Consider the following 6,825-nt stretch of genomic DNA (forward strand, 5'->3'; position numbering starts at 1 on the left):
CTGATAACATTAAGGCGAACATTACAGCTATTCCTAGATCTAAGAGAAAAATTCACATTTCAAGCTTGTTGGAAAGTATATTTGTATAGGATTGCCTTCCTTCCATTGAGGGAAGCCTCCTCTGCCTTTTCGCTGAGGCAAAGAAAAATTTGAACAGTTCAGATTAAATATTTTTATTTTTTATTTTAAATTTATAGTTTTACCATAAAAACTATATAAAAAATTTTAATAAATATACTTATCAGTTTGACGGTTTAGATTTAATATGAATGATTTAAATTTAATATTAAAAATTTAAGTTGACTTTTTAAGTATACTTTGAATAGTGCAGACATATTTTTACTAGAGCAATAAACTTACTAAAAACTTTTAATATTAAATTTGAACCATTCATATTAAATATGAACTATCAAATTAATAAGTATATTTATTAAATTTTTTTATAATTTTTACATCTAAATTTAAAATAAAAATTAAAAATATTTTAATTTAAATTAAATTTAAATGATTTAAATTTTTTTCTAGGAGAGACCCTGAATCGACTCCATTTCCCGTTTGTTCTTTTAAATTGTACCCAAACAGTTTTATACATTGCAAAAGGGGAAGTCCTTTTGGAATGTGAAAAGACAAACGGCGGGAATTGTAACCCAACCACCACCCGCCACACGGCAACCCCTTCGCTATATAAAGCAATATTCAAGCTCAGAACCAGCGAATCTGTCGTGGGTGTGTGTACTCAGCAATGCATTAATTTCCGAATCAAACGAAAAAGCATATCGAATATTGCAACTGATCTGGCGCACGCCGGCAACGTCAACCACTTGCAATTTCATCGCAAAAAAGCCAATATCACTCTGCGAGGAGCACACTTGAATTTTTCAGTTTCAGATAACAACTAATCCAAATGAAATCCAAAACCGTTAGAGGAAATTGGAGCTTGAAAACAAAGAAGTTTGGCTCAACCTCTGTCCTTTTCATTTGCATCTTTTTCTTTCTTTTCGGATTCTTGGGCTCAAGTCTCTTCTCCAAATCTCAGGTCTTTTTTCAAATGCTGTTCATGATCCTCTAGATTTATGTGATAAATTTCTTAGATTATTTGATCGGAAATTATCTGGATAACCGATCGCAGTGGATTCGCAGGATGACGTATTTGGCCACAGGCCAAGACCGAGGTTCCTTGAATGGGCGAACGATGCGACGCGGTACAATTTGTTACCTGCTGGAGAGTCCGGTGACGATTCAATAACGTCCATTCCTTTTCAGGTGGGAGATTTTATTTATCAAGAGTTTTGATTTTTCGCTGCGCAATGCCTTGATGCTACCTAAGTTAGAATCAAAACGAATCTAGATTTGTGCCGCATTTTATTATTCATTCCTCTATAAGCTAATGCAACAAACAATTTAGCCGAATATAAAATATGTTGTGGAGCCTTCAAAACGTGTAAGTTTACGTTAATATTTGATTTCATTGACGTTAGTGTGTGAAAAGGCTGAGATTTGAAGTTGTAGAACTAGTTTATTTTCCCAAGTGTTGGACCTTAGGCGTGCTATTCTGGTGAGGAATTGATTTCTTCTTCAATTAATTTTAGTTAACAGCTACAGAATCGTAGCCTTCATCATAGAGTAGTTCTCGTGCATTAACTCTAAAATTGCTGCATCTATGTGCTTGTGTTCCTTAGATTTTGAGCTGGAAACCTCGTGCTCTGTATTTTCCAAATTTTGCAAATTCAGAGCAATGTGAAAGCATAATTGATATGGCAAGGGCAGGCCTCGAACCATCAATTTTGGCATTACGAGAGGGAGAAACAGAGGAGAATACAAAAGGGGTTAGAACAAGGTAGCGTGCATGTGTCTATAGAATGCTTTACTGTTTTGCTTTACAACAAATTTCGAAGACACAGTATTCAATAAGCCTTGTTTGAGTCAATACCACAAGAAAGAATATCATGGCAGTAACTGGGATGCCAAACTTTTAAAACACATTGTATTATGAACCAAGTTGTAAAATGCTTTATATTAGCTTCTCCATAGCTTACGAACTCTGATTGGGATTATGGTGAATGTAGTTGAGATTTCTGCATCTCAGAAATCGAGGTGCAGGCAGTTCTTGGATGACAGGCTTTAGAAATACAATGTGTTTTATTCCTGATTTTCAACATGATCTATTTGCTCACTTGAAGAAAAGAAGCAAGATTTCCTCTCAAGTTACTACTTTGGTATCAGAGAGTTCCATTTACTGAGTTCTAGTTGTGTGTTGACATTTTATTGGTTGCGCCGTGCAAGTGCAACCTTATAATTGACCTATGATTTGGTCAGAATGGGTGGCTTGGGTAATGAGAGGATCTTCTCCTCTAACTCTAGATGTACCTCGTGTCATTCAATTGAACAAATTCATATAACAAGCTTATAACTTTTTTTAAACAGTTCAGGCATGTTTATTAGCGCATTTGAGGACAAAACAGGAATATTAGATGTCATTGAGGAAAAAATTGCAAGAGCAACAATGATTCCCAGGGTTAATGGAGAGGTAATGTCCCCACTAAACACTCTTTTGAGAATTTAAAAAACGCTGTCATTCCAAATTGACATGCATATCCACTTGCTTTATTTTTGTGAATGGTTTGTTTCACTTCGTACCTGCAATCTGTTTTTCCCCCCTTCTTGGCCGTACCTGTTATCAATATTGTAATATGTAAGGCAATATCTGGAATGTGGAAAGTAGTTTCTAGAAAGAAAATGAGAAATATACCTAAAAAGAAAATGAGATAGGTTTATTATTTCCTTTCTAGTAAACACTTTTGTTCCTACGAAACATTATATAAGTTTCCCTTTTCGAACTGGTTTCACGTTCTTTAGCAATGTAAATGCTCTTGAGATTGGAGAAAGAGAGAAGATTCTTTTGGCAAGATCGCTGATAGAAGAGCTTGTCTACGTTCCTTCTCCCTATATTTTTCATTTTTCAAATTTCAAATCAGGATGTCTTCCCTTTTGCTTTCGTTCCAATATTTTGGCATGAATATTTCTTGTTCCCTTTCTTGACCTGTGTCGCAGAAAATATTACCCGAGGTGCAGTTTAGAACCTTGACCCCCTTTCATCCCTAAATTTACTAGAATAATGTTTCAGTTGTGCTGAACAGTTCCTCCCTAGCTATATGTTTGTTTTGCCGCACCCATGTAAGAAAATACAGCAGCATGCTTTTGTCGAGGACTTAAATGTTGGATTAATGAGGGACATATAGCAGAGTTGAGACTTATAAGGGAGTCCTTTTTATGGCCCCCATAATAACGATAGTCTTTTGGTGGTCAGAATGAGTTAAGTAAAATTGGATAATTATAATTTTAAGTTTTCAATAGATAGTGCTTTCGTGGAAGTTGTAGAGATAAGTGTTCCGCATGTCATCCAAGCCGCCTTATAATATGTCAAATCCTCCTGATGTCTCAATCTGCTAACTCCTTTTCTTCCCATATCAAGTCAGAACTCAGAAGCATAGGGAGGTGATCAAAGTAGTGGGGAGAGGGAAGGAGGGAAGAGAGTTGGGGTTGGGGGTGTTGTCCATTTGTGTTTGTACGGTTATACCTTTGCATTTGTTGGCTTTCCTTCCTGATCTTCATTCTATCTGCAATGAAAACTTTTGCAAACCCTGTATTTACCCGGAGGTCTTAAAATTGTCTGAGGAAATTACCGTATTGCTTCAGGCATTCAACATTCTGCGTTATGAGGTTGGGCAGAGATATATGTCTCATTATGATGCATTCAATCCTGCTGAATATGGCCCTCAAAAGAGCCAACGGGTATGTCTGAAGTAGAACTTATAATTCTCATTTGAAAGTTGTTTTATTGATATCATAAGCTTGCTTTAGTTTTGGACGTGGTCACGTTTAAAAACCAAACCAAACAGGACGGGGCTTGTAATCTTCAGTTTATCTAACATTTATTTAAGGTCATTTGGCGCGTTGTCTCTTTCTTTTAGCATCAAGACCATTTTGTTACTGTGAAGTTTTCTTTTGAGATTCTAATAAGAGCCCTTCCTACAAATATACAAAGTTATTTCTCCTATTGGGATTTTAGAGTTAATCAATCTTTATATGTAAAGCCTATGTGTATAAATTTCGGATGTCTACATTAATTCATTTCTTCAAGTGGTTAACCATGCAGATGGCTTCGTTCTTGCTGTATTTAAGTGACGTTGAGGACGGTGGGAGACCATGTTTCCATTTGAGGTAAAACTGGCTGGCTGGGCCTCGGATGTCAATTTACATACTTCCCGTTTCGGCTTGAATGAATAGTCAGATACTTAGCGCATCATGCACTCTGCAGAATGGCTTGAACATGGACGGAAGCTACGGTTATGAAGACTGCATTGGTTTCAAAGTAAGACCGCGACAAGGGGACGGACTTCTATTTTATTCATTGTTACATAATGGTACAATCGACCCGGTTAGTATTCTTTTCTCATAATCGTGGTTTACTGGTTACCATTTCTAACTTGGTGAGTCCTTTATCCATTTTCACATCACATCTTTTTTTTTTTTTTTGGGGGGGGGGGCAGCAGAATTTACATCACATCTTAAGTTTAACTTTATTAAACTTAATTGTTAATTATTTACTATTTTACGGTAAAGTACTACTCCCTCTGGTTCTATTTATAGGGTAAAGAAAAAAAACATCTTGATCTTATAAGTCATTAATTAAATTTTCATTGTGCATTTTTTCATTTGACCTCCATTGAATGTTGGAGAGAGAAAATACATTGTTAAAATATATATTATATATATTTAATAGGGATAAAGTTGAGAAATTATTAAATTTTTAAACAAAGTTAATGAATTTTAAAGTTTTCTTAATTATGATAAAACATGTTGGAAATACCTTATAAATAGGACCAAAGTAATAGATACTTATCCTAAATTGATTGCTTATTAAATTCAATACTATTATTATATATTATAAGTAAGAAGCTGAAGAACCAGCAAAAGAAATAAAATCGAAAAAAACCTGAAAAGGAAGGGATTTATATATTCTATTGTGATGGGAAAGTAAATTAAAAAAAAAATGAAAATGGGGCAATATTTTATTACTTACTAACAAATATGCATTTTAATGCCACTTTATGTATAACTTTTTTATAAAAACAATGAAATAGTAATTTTCAAAAGTTCTTTCAAAATCTCCTAAATTTCTCAGAGTTAAATAATAATTATTGTTTAACGATTTTTGTTCTTTGCTTTTGCTGACTTTGCTTGCCAGCCTGTAGTTGCCTTGTCTTGTATTTATCTTGTGGGTTAATAATATATCCATTTTTCATTAAAAAAAAGTTTGATGACTTATAAGTATTGTACATATAAACTTTTCTATAAATTTTATATCACTAAGCATATCCTCCCACCCCCGCTCTCTCTCTCCTTCACACAAGCAGAGACGGCTGATTAATAACCCTGCTTTTTCAACAAGTGGGGTATGCTTGGGAGTTTGGAATAAAATGAAATGGTTATTATTGAAATGGGATGGGATGGGATGAATATTCCATCATTTTGGAGTTTTAATGGGACAAGATAGGGCTGGTCAAAAAAAAAAGGGAGAAGATAGGGATAGGGTTTTATTTGACTTTTGTTGAGTTATTGTAAAATTAAAAGAATCGAATGAACTATGACCACATGTTTCCAATTTTAGACTTTTTTAGCTAATTTTAGATGGAAGATTGTGAAAAAAAACATTCTTTGTTTTAATTATTTTTCCTACATGACGACTGGATTAAAAAGAAGTAGGCTAAAGTTTGTACTTTAACTTAAAATTTTACCCCAAAAAAAAAATTCCATACATTTAGTTTTATTTAACATTTTTGGTAAATATGATTTATTTTTTAAATTGTTTTATTTTAATCACTAAATTTTATAAAGTATCTTTTTTTGTAACCCTTGCGCTGTTAGCTTCATCAATAAAAAAATCCATACATCTAATTTTTAAATATTAAGAAAACATTCTCAAAAATTGACATAGTAAGTTTAATTTTTTTAAAAAAAATATAACAATTAAGACAAAAATTAATCATTTGGAGCTAACAATATAAGGGTTGAAAGACTGAAAAATATCTTATAAAATTAAAGATCAAATTGATGCATCATAAATTTAAAAACCAAAACTATATTTCACCCCCCCAAAAAAGTATTAGTGATGTTATCTTCATTACATTAAATTTATTACAACGTTTTAAATCGTGTACATATGCTTTTGTTATCAAATAAAAAATGCATGGATAATTGGCATTTTAAAATTATTTAAATATTTTTGAAAATATTTAATCTATTTTGTTATGCATAAAAACAGTTAGATTTTTTTAGCCATTCGACTCCTTCATATCCTATTAATAGAAAGCTTCCAACACTACTTCAACTTAGAACCTAGATTATTCATATATAAATAAATTGCTAAATTATAGTTCTATACTTTGCAGAAAGTCTTAGAGTGAACTGCAAATGATGTTAGGTGCATCCTATTATAAATTTTGTCATATATATAGATTATAGATGTTTCTTATGTTATATATATAAATTAATGTCTTTTACTTCGGGGCAGCAAAATCTGTACCATATATTTTTGGACACATAAACAGAAAGATTAGAAATTTTGTAATGCGTTTAATTTGGTTAATAAGAAAAATCCTAGTATAAATTTGAAAATAGAAAAGATACATATTCTTACTCGCGCAGAGACTTTTTTTTGAGCACTGCATACAAGTCACATAATTACCTACAATGTCGCTTTTCTTGCGTTCTTTACGATTTCTCATGAATACTTTGGCAGAACATCACTCCATGGAAGCTGCC

At 32.9% G+C, this 6,825-nt stretch overlaps 1 pseudogene; it reads left to right on the top strand.

Annotated features, from left to right (window-relative positions):
• Window positions 1-728: 728 nt before the first annotated feature.
• On the top strand, window positions 729-4,459 carry LOC129300907 (probable prolyl 4-hydroxylase 9; annotated as a pseudogene).
• Window positions 4,460-6,825: the final 2,366 nt, after the last annotated feature.

The sequence above is a fragment of the Prosopis cineraria genome, unplaced genomic scaffold (genome assembly GCF_029017545.1).
Source record: "Prosopis cineraria cultivar Desert tree isolate PC_DT_omini unplaced genomic scaffold, ASM2901754v1 PC1806, whole genome shotgun sequence".
Taxonomy (NCBI): Eukaryota; Viridiplantae; Streptophyta; class Magnoliopsida; order Fabales; family Fabaceae; genus Prosopis; species Prosopis cineraria.